Here is an 18,937-nt window from a genome sequence, read left to right as displayed (position 1 = left end):
TTCAGTATCGGGAGTCATCAGACAGAAAGCATTTTTGCTCGGGATCATTTTAATTTTAATGTCTACCCTGTTGAGCATGAGTTTTTATTGAAAAAATATGTCCACATGAATATGCCCTATTAGCTCAAAGGTCCGGCCTTCGTCTGAAAAGGCTGCTCTTTTTTGCAAGCCCTCATTGAGTCCATCTGTATCCCTGTCGTCCATAGCTTCTGGGGTGTCTTTGAAGAACAGGCCAGGACTGAACTGCTTGCTTAGAGTCTCCTCACTATAATTAAGGATACACTCCATCATGGCTCTATAGGGGTAGGTATTGCTGCTTTGACTAATGAGTCGATCACCCAGGGTCACGTCCACTTGCGAAAACATGGTGGCCATAGGGTAATTGATGACACCAACGTTGGCTGCCTTCACTGTTGCATCCCCATCCTCCTCATCCACTCTGCAGTTGATTAAAATGACAGTGTTGTTCAAATCAATATAATCTTCCCCATTTCCCGCTATGAAAAACTCCAGAGGGGCCGTTTCTGAAATTGCGGAAAGAGGTAGTATCTCTACATAGATGCTTTTATCTATACTCGTTTGGGTGTACGGGACTGTAAACAGGTCCAGTTCTGATTTAATGCATTCTTCCGATAGGCTATGGAAAAAAGACATGTTTAAAAGATGTAACCTGAAGATCTATTGGGCTTTCTTTGAGACTTTCTTTTTGCAGGTTTTCTCTTCTGTTGCTTCCTTCTCCGAGGGATTCTGTGGTGTGTTGGAGAATGAGCGAGTCTTCGTTTTTTTGTTAGCTGGGGGTCTTCGCTGCCCTGGTGGGTGTCTGCTGCTTCTTCTTTTACCCCCGCCCCTCGACATCACCATGAGTCCCGAACCCTCCTGATGCTCATGGCTAGCTGAGCGGTTCATAACATTGGCGAACACATCACTAACAATGTTTTTAGCCGCTGATTTCAAGTGGGGTCTGGCTATAGCAAAGCCTCTCTTGAGCAGGGGTACGGCCATTCTAAAAAGACCACGAAAGAGTCCACCTAGCCCGGCCCCATACATAGTGGAGGATCCTACAAACCCGGGCAAGCCATTCCCGGCTTGCATTTTGTAATAATCAACATAGGCCAGAGGATCGACATAACCCCTCGAAAATGTAGTTTAACTATAATTTTACCGAAACGGAATGGTACGTTGATATTCTGATCTGATTTTACTTTGATCGTGATGTTGTCAAAGTGTGTCTTTGAGACTGGTATGTAGTGCGGCTTGTCATAAGTAATTGTGATCATGTCATTGCTTTTACCTTTAATAAGTACATTTCTCAAAAGAGGCACATAACTATCACCATCCCTCTGGTGGGCAATGATGTCCGTATAGATGTAAAGAGTGTAAAAACCACCTCTGATATCGGCCGGGAAGGGGGCCACCACGTCTGAGAATGAGTTCTCCGTGTCAGTATAGAAGCCTATTATACGTCCCAGGGCCCCGCTGGTTTGAATACTAAGGCCAGGTTTTGACACAATGTACACTCGGTTTTTAATAGGATTGTAATATAACTTGAGGCAGGGGTTCCCGTCTGAGAACTGCTTATTCATCTCATCTAATATTTTATCCACGCTGTCGTAATAACCCCCTTCGATCGTGAATGACCATTGACTCTTTTTAACATGATCAAAAACTGAGAAGTTGGCATCTTTATCTTGTAAAATAGACCAAGTGTAAGGATACTGTATTTCCGCCAAACCCACTTCCCACGAACCCCTTAGATCTATAGATTTTCCAAATTGCACTGTGTAACTGGATATTTCATTTTTAGGATATATATCGAGAGAGGAGTTACTGGGTAGAGTCACGTAGAAGCCACCTAATTCCATCTTCAGAAACTAAAGTAATGCCCCCCACCACACCCGCGGACATCTTGTTATAAGGCTTGAATAACACAAACCTGTTGCTCCGGGACTCAACTATTGAACTTTTCAGGCCAACCTCTCCATTGCACTAACACATATTTTTTCCGGTTTTGGTTTTTTTCCGCTATAATCTTTTCAACTCTGAATACTCTATCTTTACCCACAATAATTTTTTGTAACTTGGCAGCTTAAAACGTCCCTTCTATTTCCTCCCCGTCATAGTCTTTTAACCGGTACACGGGGGGGTCTCTAGCCAACTGTTCGGTAACTGTAAAATATTCATCAGTAAATGTTTGTTTATAACCTTTGGCAAAAGGGTTGCGCAGCTTTGAAACTCTCACCACATCCCCGACATTGAACTTATAAGTAGTTTTTTCTGTCTTAAAAAAGGGACCGTATACATTTTTATATACCTTAAAAGAATTACTCTTGTTAACATCTATAGGCTTCATTTTAATACTGGTGTGATATCCTCGGTTGTAAACTTCGATAAAATCCTGAACTTTATCAACATACTTGAACGTGTTGACAGCTGTAAAATATCTCCACATTATTGTCTTTATGGTGCGGTTAAACCTCTCCACAACCGATGCCTTAAGCTCATTACCGGTGGTGAAATGATGTATATTGTGTCTCTTCAACAGATTCTGAAATTCTCTTTTGAGAAACTCTTTTCCTTTATCAGTCTGCAGTTTTTTAGGACACCGACCCTGGGACAATATATCCTCAAAGGCCCTTGTCACCACACTACCTGTTTTATTGTGCAGAATTCGGATCCATGCGTATTTCGATAACACATCGATGCACATCAACATAAATTTGTGACCATTGTTATCTTTTGATAAATTTGACATATCGACTAGATCCATCTGCCATTGTGAGTCTATGTCAGTCACATAGACGCGATTTCTTTTAAAGTTAATTCTGAGCGGTTTATGTAGGGTATAGGCGTCTTGTGCCCTTAGCCATTCTGAAACAACCTCATCCTTAGCCTTAACCCCGGCTTCAGTTAGTCCTCTTTGAAAACCTTTCTTACCAGCCAAACCACCGGCCTTGGCCGGGTTGTAGTACAGATCCTTCATCTGGGGAGCTTGCAGAGTCATTCTGTCAGATCACACGACACAATGAGCAAAGTTTTTTATACATGTTTTTTTTATTCCATTTCAGGCGAACAAACACCTCTTTTTAGACAATTGAGAAAAGTATAACATACACAACAATTTTTTCTACGGTCCAAACAAAAATAAATCAGATGATTGGTTACTTGTTCTATATCGACAACGACATGTTTTTTTTATCACACACATCGATTACATACACAAATAAAACAACAATATGGGCTATTTTAAAAGTAAACAAAGGTTTGTTAAACATGATCAGTAAAAATTCATACAGATGATGATGAAAAGGACTAACATCCTTCTGGGCGCCCTCGACCATCTCACTCCAGTTTTCGTATCCCCCAGTCTCTGTTACGGCGGCCATGAAATTTTCCAGGTTTGAAAGTTGGTCATTATCTACGGTTAAATCTGTAGAGAAAAGGCTCGCATTGGCTACTTTTTTGTCAAGCACATGGTGTAATAGAGCTCTCAGGCTATCCACCGAGCGCTGATGGCAGATCCAGTTGCAGAAGCAGTCCAGAACATTTCCCATCTTCCAGGTCCCTCAGTTCTTTATGGAAGAAATACTCTTTTAGCTTCCTGGCGGTTTTTCTACTCGGCTCATCCAGGTCATTGAACAGCTCAGTTTCTCATTTATATACTTCTCATTTTTCAACTCCAGCAAAATCTCATCTATGATTTTCTGGACTTGCCCGGAAGAGGCCCGCAGGTGGGAGTAAGATATCGCCTTGATTAGCGCCAGCTTCAGCCATGGTTTGTTCAGTCTTCTGTAAATCACATCGAAATAGTATCGGAAATAATAGGCATCTGGGTCAAACAGACAGCTGTGCCTCAACTGGCTGGGGTGATTCACTTCACAACCCTGACAGACTGATTTCAGGGTTTGGTCGATGAGAACCGGCAGAATATATACCAGGGTGCTTTTAACAATTCTGCTTACATCGACCCGCACACCGGGCATAAAGCCATCGTCTTCATCATGCCCCTGAGGCGGTTCGCTGCTCATTGGGTCGCTTGGTTGGCTGTGGGTTGTTTCTACAGCCGCTGGAATGCCCCCTTCCTGAGACGAGTCCGCGATAGACAGTGCAGCAAACGCAGAACCGTTCAGGACCTCCTGAGCCTGTACATCCCAGAGACTAGCTTCGATGTCTATCGCAAAGCGTCCTGTTTTGTCTTGCGGAATCGGGTGTTGAGGTCCCGGAGGTTGGCCGCAGTCAGAGGTTTCAGGCATGTATACAAAATCGGGTGAATAGAACCAAGGTAGATCCCGGGATTGGAGAGGGGTGTAGAGCCTGTCGACATCCATAGCTTTCGGGTAAGACATTGTCTTTAAACATTGATCGGGGGGTGATGTATACCGTCTCTTCACTACGTCACGATAACCCGCCCTCTTAGAAGAGAGTGGCCCCTGCGGCTCCGTACCCACCACCAAAACCCTGAGCATTCATTTTAATCTCAGACTTCACGTTATGCATTTCGTGAGAGAGAGAGAGAGAGAGAGAGAGAGAGAGAGAGGGAGAGCGAGAGAGAGCTAAAATAAATTTTAAAAAACTTTCCCCCTAAGCACTTTACTTAGAAGGCTAGAGTAATTTAAGGCGTTCTAAAGATTAAGAATGTAAGAAAATAATGTGGTATATCGTAACATTTGTAAGCCAGGATAAGGGACTGTTAAGAAATTGAACAATATCTTAAGTTTAAATCTTATGAACTTTTAAGACAGTTAGAAGGCCTTTACTAGAAGGTGTTTAACTAAAAAAAGAATGAATTCACTACAAGATAAAGAGAGAGAGAGATAGATAGATAGATAACTATTACTGAAACAATGGAGCTATTCTAACTTAATAGGGGGGGGGGGGGGGGTCACAAACCCCCAGGACCTGAAACATTCACACTCTGAACATTCACACTCTCCGGCAAGAACAAAGGCCAGCAGAACTAAGCAGTGTGGGTGGAGGGAGGGGGGCTAGGGGCGAGAGAAGGACAGTTGGATAAGGGAGGTCATCGGGGTCATCAGGGTCATCGTGGGTGGTTAGGGCGCTATGGGTGTACACTTCCGTCCGGATATGACGTAGGTATAATAAACAAGTGACGTAACATGCCATAAAATATCTGGAAATGCCTATGGCGCCCCCCATTCTACTGATGTGGAATGATTAATGTACATTAAGAAATGAGAAACCAAAGCTAGCTATCTTAAAACATTTGTTAGAGAAAAGAAAGAAAAGACAAAAGCCATAATTCAATCTAACCTAAGTCGAATGCCCCGAAGAGAATTAAAAACAACAAAACATTACTTTGGATATAAATTAATATATATCTCTTTGTATGTTTGTACGTTTACAGTTTGCGCAAGGTAAATGTCCGTATGTCATGTCATTTTCATTTACTGTATAGTCCAGAATATGACTGAGAGTCATAAGTCACAAATAGTTACAGAATGATAGCTAAAAAACACCAGTTAAATATGTTGTAATAACAGACCTACAAGAAAAGTAAGCATTTAACTGTACACAGAATGCTATTGCAAACAGAAATAATAATACAAAATTAATTTATTTAAATAGGTCTTACGAATACAGAAGTTTAAACTAACATGTTAGAAATGGAATTAGAGCCAAATTTAGAAATGGGAATCCGAGGCAACCGCAAACATTCGGTGAAGGTTTCTTAGATATTGATAAATAGATAACCAGATACTCCAGGAAATTAAAGACGTGGTAATTTGGTAGCTATGAGTTCCACAATGAAGAGTTTTTAAATCCCTAGAAATAGATCCCAAATACAATGTGTAGGTAAGAAATTAACTATTGATCAGTTCAATCTGGTTCGGGAACAGTTCTTCTGAACCTGTACCGGTGTAGACTGGACTTCAATAGGAGAAAGCTGACACAATAAAGACATGAGCCGCGCAGGCGGACAGTCTTAGTGCCCACGCAGGTTCTTAGTTGGGGAAATAATTGACTGGACACATTTTTTGAAAATGTGTTTTCCTGAAGTACCTGGACATCATTATTGAGATCAATGAAAAAGCTTATTTTCCAAAGATTAAAAGATGTAACATAACTAATTTAATGAAACATAGTCATGGCAAGTTATAAAACTGTTTGTCCTTTCACAAACAGAAATACCCTATCAATTAGGAAGAGGGGGGCAGGGGGCAAGTGCCATGACACTGCTCCCCCTGTTCGCCTGAGCAGACAAGCAGCCTGAGATGACTGTGAGAGAGAGAGAGAGAGAGAGAGAGAGAGAGAGAAGGCAGAGACTGTAAGTACGTGTAAGGGTTCATAACTTACTACAAACAGAGGAAGAGTGTAATGACTGGTAATTTACACTGCTTGTATTAATAATGATAATAATATTGATGTTGATACAGACGAATACGTCACATACTAGATGACAACCACATAAAACGAATAATAATGAAAATAGGAATAATAGGAGTTGTTCCTAATTAAACTATGTACATAATTTTAAATTATGGTTTATTGGGAAAAAGGTATTGAGAAACAAAGAGTAATAACTGCCATCATTTACACAACTACTATTAACTATGGTGTTGAAGGAACTGCTGTAATAATTATTGTAATGGTCTCAGGTATTTAAGTTAGATAAAAGGACAAAAATAAGCACATTGTTTTGACAACTCCACACAAAAGAGTATCTACACTAGGAAGTAAAGCTGATTCAGTAAACACAGGAGATATGATGCTGCTGACGACAGCTGAGTGCTGTACGTAAATAATTTGATAAATGAGATCAATTGGAATCAAGATTATTATTATTTTGAATTGTCCCTTTACTAGAAACCTTACAGATTGTGCGAATGTCAACTAATGTGATAGAGATGCCTTTTATAAGGAGGATCTCTGATGTTGTGTGACCCACACATTGTGTCTTCAGATGACTGATTTATTCCACATGGCAGATTATGAATCGTGTCCTGAAGGAACCGATGTTTGACCCATAGTGGCAGAGGTGCATATGGAGAAGACGCTGGTTTTCTCATTGAGACACAGTAGGCCGAGGGCCCGGCTTTAAAGACAGCCTTACGGCATCTTGAACAGACCGATGTTGAGGTCCACAACGCTGAAGTGATGGTTGACTGAAATAAGTTCAAATACTGAAATTAAAGGTTTTCCAGATTATAGGAATCTACAATATATTGTGAAACAGCTCAGATGATGTCCGCAGTAGCATATATTCTTGTATTGATATTTTAATTTATAATGTACTATTAGTGGAGATGTCACATTATTCAAATAAATAGAATGAAAGCCATGAAGTCAGAATCAGTCCATTGCCTCTCTTAAGATTTGTACAATGTACAATGTTTATAAATCAAAACGCAACAAATATATGTACAATACAGTTTTCAAACTGAATTTGTAAAAAATAATGTTTTGCTGACTTTTGTATTCTCTTAGTAGGAACAAAATGTATGTGTTACGTAGGTAGTAACTAGGGTTTGACTTTTATGACCTGGGGCTGGATGAAATATAATTTGAGATGCACTGTAAAAGCTCCAGGAAATTGCAACTGGCCACTGCACCTTCCATAAGAGAGCTCAAACATTTACTAATTCATTGGTTGCCTCACAGGCACTCTTTCCCTGGTTTGCCCATCTGGCGCATGGTGTTGGCCACACAGGCAAAGGGGGGATGTGTGCATCAGTCTTTTAAATTGGTTTGCCCCAGGTTTTATAGTAACAGCTTAGCAATATTGTAGAACTTGCCACATTTATCAAGCTCATAATCCTGCAATATGCAAATAGATTGTGTTCAAAAGCTTAAATGTTGTGGATATGAATATATACTTGTAATAATGTATAGGTGTTCTAAATGGGTTGAAGCCTATCCCATAGGAAGGCTGAAGTAGTAACAGTAGCAAAAATACTGTTAAGGGATGTTATATGTAGATTTCGCATTCCAGGGAAATTTCCAGCGATAGGAACACTCACTTCACTGGGACGATAGTGCAGGAACTATGCAAAGCCCTGCGAGGTAAACAACATTTTCACTGCCCCATCAGGCTCAGTCAGCTGGAGCAGTGGAGAAACAAAATGGAATGTTAAAGAATAAGCTGGTTAAAATATGCAAACAAACAGGACTCAAATGTCCAGATGCCCTTCCTATAGTCCTAATGACAATGAGATCGTCAGCAAATTGAAAAAAACAGGGCCTTTCTCCGTGTGAGATTATTATGGGATGACTTATGAGACTCTCCATCACTCCTCCATTGTCTGTAAGGGAAATGGACATTCACTTGATGGATGATGCTATGTTGTCTTTTTGTATGGGACTAACACGTGCATTCGAAGCTGTCCATTCACAGGTGAAAGCCGCCCAGACTGAACCATCCCAGCAGGATTGCAAGGTGCAAGGTGCAAGGTGACTATGTGTATATTAAAGCACACAAGAGAAAGTCCTCCCAACAGCCCAGGTGGACAGGGCCCTACCAGGTGCTCCTGACCACCCACACAGCTGTGAAGTGCCAAGGAAAGACGACATGGATCCACTCCTCCCACTGCAAACTTGCCAATCGAGGTGATCAGCACAACCCTGGTGGAGAACAGAGGGATGCTTGCCTTCGCCTGGATCCTCTTCCTCATCGCCTGCGGGACCATCATCTGCGCCATAGCAGCCTTGGAAAAGGGCGCCTTCACCTCCAAGTTGACAGGATCATCACTGACTGAGGAAACCCGTCCAGAAGAAGCTGACATCAGCATCACCCTCCAGCTAACGGCACATGGCCAGAGCAGTGGCCCAAAAGGAGCGGCAGGACGCATGAGTCCACAAATACCAGGTGATGTGCTAGTAACCTCTCCCCTTTTGCATATCGACACCACAAACACTAACATATACACTGATAAAATACAACTGAGGATTTGACAGCGACGAGACAGCTACCTGACCAGAGGAAACGCCTACCTCCAACTGTCTTATCAGTTTACAAAAGACTTGAATCTGTCAAGGTGCTGGGTGTGTTCACATGTGCCCCATAACACTGAGGGAGGCATTCCCATGATCCCAGTTCCCTTGACTGTGGAAGATAACTGTGCTATATGGAAACATTATAGAATAGATATGAGTATTTACAATACTGTTAATGCATCTGCCTTTACTAAGTTTACTGAACAGATTCATGATCTTACGGATCACATTTGTAAAGATGTAACTAAAATCCACCAGACCTCGGAATGGTCTCTTGGGAGCTGGATAAGTGGCTCCCTCGGAAGTATTGGTGCTATCATAGCCCAAAGTCTGCTTTTTATCCTTGGCATACTCATTCTTCTCTATATTTGTTTTGGACTGATCAAGTGTTGCTGTGCTTGCACTGCTAGAGAAATGCAGAAAAGCCATACTCCTGTTGAAATAAAGGAGTCTGCTAAAATAATGTATGTGGAAATGCTGCAAGAACACAGTGATATAATGGATCTTATGAATATAACCTTATTACACTGAATGATGTCCACTATTCCCCCTGAGGTTAAGGTTTACAACTCCAGGGTCTCATCATAGGACAAAATGGGGGGAGTGTGGAAGGAAAGTTAGAAATTCTTTCTCTAATACCTGTTTATCTCTCTTGTATACTTAAGAAAGATAAGGTCAAGCTAGAAGGTCAGGCCAGAAGGTAGCTTGATTTCTGTTTGTTATTTACAGTGAGAATCTTGGAGACAATGTCAAACAGTATGATTTAAGTGCCTGCTCCCTAATCCATGTGTTGACCTATGAACTCTGTCCTATAATGATATATATTCTGCTTAGCTAACTTTTTAACCAGCTCTTTGATGTTTGTGTATAAAAGCTCTGACTGTTAAAATGAAGGCAGAGCGACTTTGGGATCTTCTTGATTCACTGTTCCTCTCCACGCTGCGTGTATTAAAGGCATTGCAACTAACGTTCCAACCTGATTGAAGATGATTGTTCTTCCACACTACTGTGACATACAGTAACTCAATCTCTGTTTTGCAAATCACAATTGTGGATACTCCTCTCCAGATCTGTGAGCTATAAAGCACACATCATGCACATCCTGAGGACCCTCCCTCCTGGCATTTTTGCGCCCACCTTGTGACCCACACCCTCCTGGACCATCTCACAACAGACCTTGTGGTCGAGCTCCCGTGCTTCGGCTCATTGGTGGCCATGGTGGTGGCGTAAAGTGAACTCTGGCTGTCCCAGGCCAACAGGGTGCCCAATATGGACATTTTACTGTTGTGCCAGTTTAACCCAGATTCACTTTTGGGCCAACCGTCAACTCTCTGCGGGCCAGAGAGCCCTTGGGCGTGCGTACCTCCTCTAAATACTGGTCACAAATTGACATCAATTCTTAGAGCATACCACAGGAACTATACTTCATTTTTTCTTTTACTTCCAATGAATTTGGAAGATATTCTATTCAACATATGTTGTTGATCAGATAAAAGATGACCACTAAGAGCCCCAAATTAATATGAATCCAGAATAGCTTATTGTTCATAAATCAACTGAATAGCCCATATAACATATAAGTATTAATGAGTGTCTCTTCAGTCTTGCTGGCATAAGATTGAGGAATTGAGATCTTCTCTTCCCTGAAAGTATGTTTAACTCTTCAGATGTTTGTTTTCTGTAGAAACGGAAATATAACACATACATATGTACTTACACAGATCTGTATTTATGCATCTGTACGTGTGTGTCTGTTATGTGCTTCAAATCCTATCTATACAGATACTGCTCTTCTTAAATCGAAGGTTGCGATCCTGCCCTATAGAATGGGAAGAAATACATTTTCCTGGACTGGAGGTGTTTACGTAATAGTTTAAGATGGATTTAAGTTCTTGAATATCCATTCAATATATATTGTCTTTGTTTATTGCTGGGAGGAATACTGAAGGATTGAAGTGATGCGTGTCATTATCAGTCTGTCGAGGTGCCTTATAGTTATGTGCATATGTTTAAGAGCTACAAACAAAATCAATACTATAGGCTACATACCAGCACAAGTCTGAAAAGTAATTTTGCTTTGTTTTTCTCACTATAGAAAAGCTATAACTTGAGTGCCTGTTGGGGAGGGACATCTGTCTATCTGCCCCTGGTGACAACTAAATGATATTCTAGCGTTCTCCATCAGGATTTATCTCCAGACACTCTGCCGTTGGTTAAGCCAGGTCTTCAGCGAGCGAGTGAGTGAGTGATTGGTCAGAGGGAAACAGAAAGACAGGCCTCAGACAACTTAATCCAGTGATATTTTATTGGAGATTACCAAATGACATTAGTGGGCTATTGCTCAAACATTTTGGAACCTAACTGATTTACAAAAGAATCACTTGGAACATTTCCCATGCTAACCTGTATGTAATATGAAAACGCACAACCTCATGATAGTTTATTAATCAATAAAGTCTTTTAAAACTTGGATTAAGGATTCGGGTGACTGAATTTCCCTCAAGATTCAGATCAAGACTCCACAGAGGATTGTGGTACCAAAGTGGCTATTTTACAGGACATTTTAAGACCAAAGAGCTGAAAACACTCTGTATCTTGTACCTATCAGACATGCACAACTACAACGCAGCCACAAGTCTGGGTTCCCCAGAGAACCCACCATTAGTCAAACATTACAAGCAAAACACATCCAGTTGAATCTATGTGTGATAGGACCATAAGTTTGTGATAATTAGATTTCATATCCTTACCATATTCCACACATACATAACAGGACAAACTGTCAGGAGAGTCAGCCTGGTAGTTTTTAAATCTTTAACTGTGTAACACCTAGAATCACTGTCAAAATATTACCTGTTTAGAACTTATTAATTCAGGCTTAAAAATACTGGTACTCACTATCCACCATGCAATCTAATTACAGGGGAACACTAATTTTGCAAGTGCGAAACAGTATGGTGTACTTATTTAACTCCGCACTTGTGTCTGCATGCGAGTGGAAACATTCCCAACATACGAAGCGAGGACTGCCACGCGAGGATCACAAACTACCGTTATCCTACGAGGAATGGATGTTTCTGATTTGGGTTGAATGACATGCATGCACTCTGAGGAAGAATGAAGGGTATTTGAATGACCTGTCTGGTTATAGGTCTTTGATTATACATCCCATTTAGGAAAATGGTAGCTGGCATCTTAATAAGAAAAAAAGTGTGTATATACACTCACCTAAAGGATTATTAGGAACACCATACTAATACTGTGTTTGACCCCCTTTCGCCTTCAGAACTGCCTTAATTCTACGTGGCATTGATTCAACAAGGTGCTGAAAGCATTCTTTAGAAATGTTGGCCCATATTGATAGGATAGCATCTTGCAGTTGATGCAGATTTGTGGGATGCACATCCAGGGCACGAAGCTCCCGTTCCACCACATCCCAAAGATGCTCTATTGGGTTGAGATCTGGTGACTGTGGGGGCCAGTTTAGTACAGTGAACTCATTGTCATGTTCAAGAAACCAATTTGAAATGATTCGACCTTTGTGACATGGTGCATTATCCTGCTGGAAGTAGCCATCAGAGGATGGGTACATGGTGGTCATAAAGGGATGGACATGGTCAGAAACAATGCTCAGGTAGGCCGTGGCATTTAAACGATGCCCAATTGGCACTAAGGGGCCTAAAGTGTGCCAAGAAAACATCCCCCACACCATTACACCACCACCACCAGCCTGCACAGTGGTAACAAGGCATGATGGATCCATGTTCTCATTCTGTTTACGCCAAATTCTGACTCTACCATCTGAATGTCTCAACAGAAATCGAGACTCATCAGACCAGGCAACATTTTTCCAGTCTTCAACTGTCCAATTTTGGTGAGCTTGTGCAAATTGTAGCCTCTTTCTCCTATTTGTAGTGGAGATGAGTGGTACCCGGTGGGATCTTCTGCTGTTGTAGCCCATCCGCCTCAAGGTTGTACGTGTTGTGGCTTCACAGATGCTTTGCTGCATACCTCGGTTGTAATGAGTGGTTATTTCAGTCAAAGTTGCTCTTCTATCAGCTTGAATCAGTCGGCCCATTCTCCTCTGACCTCTAGCATCAACAAGGCACTTTCGCCCACAGGACTGCCGCATACTGGATGTTTTTCCCTTTTCACACCATTCTTTGTAAACCCTAGAAATGGTTGTACATGAAAATCCCAGTAACTGAGCAGATTGTGAAATACTCAGACCAGCCTGTCTGGCACCAACAACCATGCCACGCTCAAAATTGCTTAAATCACCTTTCTTTCCCATTCAGACATTCAGTTTGGAGTTCAGGAGATTGTCTTGACCAGGACCACACCCCTAAATGCATTGAAGCAACTGCCATGTGATTGGTTGGTTAGATAATTGCATTAATGAGAAATTGAACAGGTGTTCCTAATAATCCTTTACGTGAGTGTATATATATTAAGCAGTAAGAGTAAATATTACAGGCCATTCCTTGTGTTTAGAAAGTGGTAGATCTCTCTGGGAAAGGGGAGAGTGAACAGTCATTCTCCTTTAGGAAGGGTTATTGATCTGTCTTAAAAGTATAAATATACCATATGTGCATTTCCATACTGTTACTGATCTTTGGAGTTAAATTAAAAAAAAACTAAGAACACTACGGAAGCTCTGCAAGTCGATCGCTCTTTTACAGCAATGCCACCTAGTGTCGTGAAAACAAAGCTGCCTTCATATCCCCAGTAAATATGACATCTGTGCTATTCATACTGCTGCACTACATAACTCTCAGCTTGTGAGGATGCAACTTGTAAAACAGTAATTGTTTTATGTCAAGAGTTACTGGCAATGATAGATACTGCAGGCAGTCCTATGAACAGCTGGCATATTTACACTGTGAATGGTCCCAGTCTCTTAAAGTAACAGCTATTTAGTTATTGCCTGTAACTATTGAAATGATAGACAGATCTAATAGTCATTAAGTTGAACACAGTGCCAAGACATTTGTTAAACAATCTGCATATAGTACTGGACTGAAATGTAACAGGGAGTTTAGGAATTATTCTGGTTAGCTTACACAATAGCAGTCTAATAGAAAATGCTCTGCAAGTAAGTCTTGATAAGATGTTAATAGACTGGACTTTGTTTGGGACAAGAGCACTTGACTTACCTAGAATCTATAAAGAAAAAATAATAAAAAAAAACTATTGGCATACAACTTGCAGGATAAATTTTCATGTCATGCATTCAAGTTGTAACTGAAGTCAAAGGTAGGTAGACAAACATTTTTGAGAAATGCATCATTTCTAACTTGTGTCATGCCCACTGAAGAACACTTCCTGAAAGCACCAGGAGTGGAAAGTTAATACAATAATAATAATAATAATAATAAATGCCATGAATGAGTGTTATTTATTTTAAATCCGTTTAAAAAGTGGTCTTCTTTCTTTGGAATCTCATATGCAGAAACATAACAGGGACAGAAATTCGACAGTTAAAAAAAAAATCTGATGTGAAATGTGTTCTAGTTTTAATGAATGTTTTATTCGGTGAGAGGCTGTAGAGGACAGTCAGGGATGAGGCAGGTGGAGCGAGCCCGTGTGTGCTCTGTGGATGCGAAGAGCCGACCCACTGCCGGCACTGCTGTCCTCCACTGTTCTAACATCAACTCGGTGCCGTTTCAGTGGTGTGCGCTGGTGTGCCGACCAGCCCGTCACACGTCTGTCATCTCATCCTCCAGGTCGTCACCCTCCGTCTCGCCCTCCCCTTTGCCTTCCTCCTCCTCTTCCTCAGAGGTCACATCCAGCCTGGGAGAGACACTTGGGACAGGAGCAGGCAATCAGGTAGTTCTCCCTGACAACAAAAGAGAACAACAGTGGGTTAGAGAGAAATCCTTAACACTTCACTGTGTTAGACTTTACTGTGCTTCCAAAAACAAAGTCCAACTGTGCCTCGACACTAATGCCTTTCAGTGAAGTAGCAGCAGACACTGTAAATGGGGCTTCAGTCTCGGTCTCTGGGCTCTCTATGTACCTGAGAATCTTGTGGCGGCTGTGCCTACTCCAGTCTCTTTGACAGCAATCTAGGTAGCTGATGGAGATTTCCTGAAAACCCCCAATTATTACACTTTGAACTTATTTTTCTATACTAGGAGAAATTATAGAACAGCACATCAATCTAGCTGTGCCTGCAGGTCCTTACAAAAGCATTGACACACACAGACGTATACTTGTTTATATACAGACTATGAACTGCCCCACATACACGCGCACACACAATTATTCTGATGGCTTTACCTCCCCAGGGGCGATATCAGAGAGGGCAGTCATGTGCAACAGGTAGTTGTTGTCAGGGAATGAGGCCTCGGCATTGGGCAGGCAGCTGTGGTTGCCTAGACAAGAGAATTCACAAAAAAACATGAGGTGGGAGCAAAAGCCAAAAGGCTGAGCAGCCTTTGAGATGACTCCATGGGGGAAGAAACGAGCAGACCTCTGTTCAAGCCATTGGCTGTCGATGCAGTGTGTAGATTCTTAGCTGAAATGTGCACAACAAGGCAGGGTAAACAAAGACTATATATTTGAGGGACAACCTAAACAGGCTACAGACTTACAAGCAATGTTGTTGGCACTTGGAAAAAACTTTGGTGAGGTTCTTGGATTCACATGTTCTTCAAATCATGCAGGGTTCTTGTATAAATCTCTTGTATAGACTTTCTTACACCTATCGTACAGACTAGAAGTAATACATTGGTCAGGTCAAACCATAATGTAGTTGTGACCGGTCTGAAATGTATAGTATAGTTTTATAAACAAAAGGCCTTGGCTAAACATGACACTCCCAGAAGAACCATTTTGGACAGCACACAGCTCCAACCACCATCCTATTCTGTCTACTTTGAACAAGGCTAGGAGACAAAATTCTGTGCCTTGAAGAAGAGGTGTTGATAAGCTTTGGTAACAACCCAGTTATATAAGAGCATGTTCAAAGCAGGGACAGAGAACTTGAACTTCAAAGCAACCAGAGTTTCAGGTTTCCTACTGCCAGTTAAAATGAAGCTCCACAGAGAGGGCGAACAACCACTATGGGCCACAGGCTCCAGTGATTTAAGAACAAGCTAAAAAATAAGCAAGCAAAGTGTATTTTGAGATCTTAGAGATTTTTAAACCATATTGTGAGGATAGTATGTAATTGTAGCTTTAAAAACATGGCTATTCCTCTGTCATAGTTAGCTGAGGAACAGGGGAGTATTCTAGCTTTGTTCTGAAGAAGCCGAAGCATAAGTTTGCTAATAAGGCATAGCAAGGAAATAGATGTATATAAAGAAATGCAGTTGACAATGTGAGATGTTATAAATGCCTCCTTATCAAGAGAGTGTTGGAGTATGTCAGTTCCTGTCAAATGATAAAATGCTCTCATTAAAGAATTACGATTAAAGTAACAACAACAAGAAAAGATATTTACAAAGCTGACAAGGCTGGATTCTGCAAGTTTTGAGTTGCAAGACCATTAACAGCAACAGTGAATGCGATTATTAGACACTTTCAATTCCCAGACATGCTTGCCAAGAACTGGGCTCTTCTATGTCTGGAATGCAACCCCCAGCGATATTAAATGGCATTTCCAGGACACACTCACCTTGCTCAGACACTCGTCGTAAAGTGCTGTAGTGAACTGGTTCCACAACAATGTCAGTTGCCCCTAAAACCCGACACAGAGAAATATAGGTGACACCCGACCTACATTAACCACAGCCATTGTCTTAAGCTCCTGAGACTCAACATCTTAGCCTTAAACTGATCCCAGAGGAAGCAAGCATGAAGGCAGGCAGAGGACAGAAATTGAATAGAATCTTGCATGTAATATCATTTTACAAATGAAAACAGGTCAGACAGGTCTGTCATGGTCTGACTTTGACCTGCAAGCAAAATGCATGACCTGATTTTGCTCTGTGGCCATTACTCCCGAAACAACATTACAGAGATGGTTAAGGTTAGGATTAGGGTTAGGTCCAGGTTATATTATTCCAGGGACCACAGCTACACAGTACATTCAGTTTGTGCCTGTGCTGAAACCACACAAGGAACACAGGCTCACTTTGTAACCCTGCAAGTCATTGAAGGATGCCTACCACTTTTGTGCAGATGTTTGTTCTTGTTTTTGTCTGGGAAAATTTTGATTGCAGGGTGATATCTGGTCAACCCAAAGCCAAACTTAATATCAGCAAGCCTGTGACGTCCTCTAGGACCAAAGGAAAGGATCCAAGTGCAGGCTTTTAGAGTTGAAGCAAATAATCCAATAAGGGCAAAACGAGAGAGCATAAACAGGGACAGTCCAGGTCAAACGATCAAGCGAACAGGCTAGTAGGGAGATCCGACAGGGGTAAACGAGAGAAGGAAGCAAAATGTCAAAAAATACACAGGAAGGCACTCACGAAACAAGGCTTAGCAATGATCCAGGAGAGAATGCAAGACTTCACGATTAATCTAGGAAACAGATGGGGTTTAAGTACTGTAAAGGAGAGAGGGATTGAACAAGGTGAATGAAGGATTGACCAATGATAGGAGAGGAGGACAGAACAGGTGCACCTGGTAGGGAAGAATGTGGAAAGACTGGTTTGACTGGATAAAGGAAAGGAGAAGCACTAAACTAGTATTCGGGAGAGGGAGACCTCTGGTGGTGAACTAAGGTAGAAACAGGGGAGACCGTGACAAAGCCGACATAAAAAAGCAGCAATTCACAACCAGCCGTCCACACCTTCTGCACATCACCGTTAGACTCCTCAGGCAGTGCTGTTTTATTCAGAGTACTTGAAGATGAGTGGCAGTTTGTGAAAAGTAGTGTTTCCTGTGGGTTATGTTCCCATTGGAAAGGCAAAGGAATTGATACTAGAAACAGGATTATTACAAAAGAAGTCGCTCTTTGAAGTTCTTATTACGCTACGAGCATCCAGATCAGAAGATGCCTTTCAATTCCATTAGTCCAGGATACAGGCATCTATAACTACACTGAGTACCTTCTGCATCCTGGAGGAAATTTGGTGTGGTGCGACTTCTTAAGAATCTCTGAAGCCCTGAACACAGACCCTGACCTGAAACTTCTCTCCCAGGAGCTTGTGAGTGATTTCGTCCTCTTCATTAGCCGTCCTGCTGCAGAACTGAGAGAAGAGGCTCTGCCAGTGCTCTGCCTTTGTCCCAAGCCTGAGGAACAAAAGGAAACACTTTAGTACAGATCAGCTTGAATCATGGCTCTCCCCGATTCTTAGACAGTGTCTTCTTTTTGAGGGTTTTGATGCCTTGGTACTCTCATTTTCACAAGTGGCTTGCAGGCAGTCTTTAAATTCTCCTTCTAGTCCAGCCTGGTTTGAATGGGAAAGGCAAAACACAGAAGTGTGCAGTACTGCCCTGATGATTGCAGAATGATTGTGTACTGAACAATCTTAATTTTTGTTTCGTTATACAAAATAAAATAAATAAATAATCTCACAAGATAACATTTAACAGAAACCACTACTTAACTTGATGTAGCGTAAGGTACACTTATAAATTTCAATTAAAGAAGTGAATGTATAGTATCACCTTATCACGGATCCTGGAATCTTGTAGAACTCAATTTCTGTAATAATTGGACGCAGACACCAATTCCAAAGATATAAATTGTCAAATTTATTAAAAACAAAGACTAAATGTAGCACTACACTAATTATACAAAAAGGGAAAAACTAATAAAAATTCAACTCTAGATCAACAAATCAAAGACAAATCACTTCCTTGACCAAATCAAAGACCATGGAATGGCATATGATAACACACAAATCGTTAAACAAAAAAGGTTATAAATACATTGACTACAATACCGGTTAGTAAGACGAAGGTGAGTCTCATTAGTATTGTTAGTCGAACATCAAATAACTATGCAGGTTAGTATTTAAGTCAAATAACTTCTCGTTATATATATATCAGTCTCATTTATATTTGGGTGCCGAGAAAGATTCTATCATTTCTT

At 41.2% G+C, this 18,937-nt stretch overlaps 1 pseudogene; it reads right to left on the bottom strand.

Moving 5' to 3' along the window:
- Positions 1 to 14,457: 14,457 nt before the first annotated feature.
- Positions 14,458 to 17,359, bottom strand: LOC136711527 (histone-lysine N-trimethyltransferase SMYD5-like; annotated as a pseudogene).
- Positions 17,360 to 18,937: the final 1,578 nt, after the last annotated feature.

The sequence above is a fragment of the Amia ocellicauda genome, chromosome 2 (genome assembly GCF_036373705.1).
Source record: "Amia ocellicauda isolate fAmiCal2 chromosome 2, fAmiCal2.hap1, whole genome shotgun sequence".
Lineage (NCBI taxonomy): Eukaryota > Metazoa > Chordata > Actinopteri > Amiiformes > Amiidae > Amia > Amia ocellicauda.
Note: the sequence above shows the minus strand (reverse complement) of the source record. Positions and strands in the feature narration are given on the sequence as shown.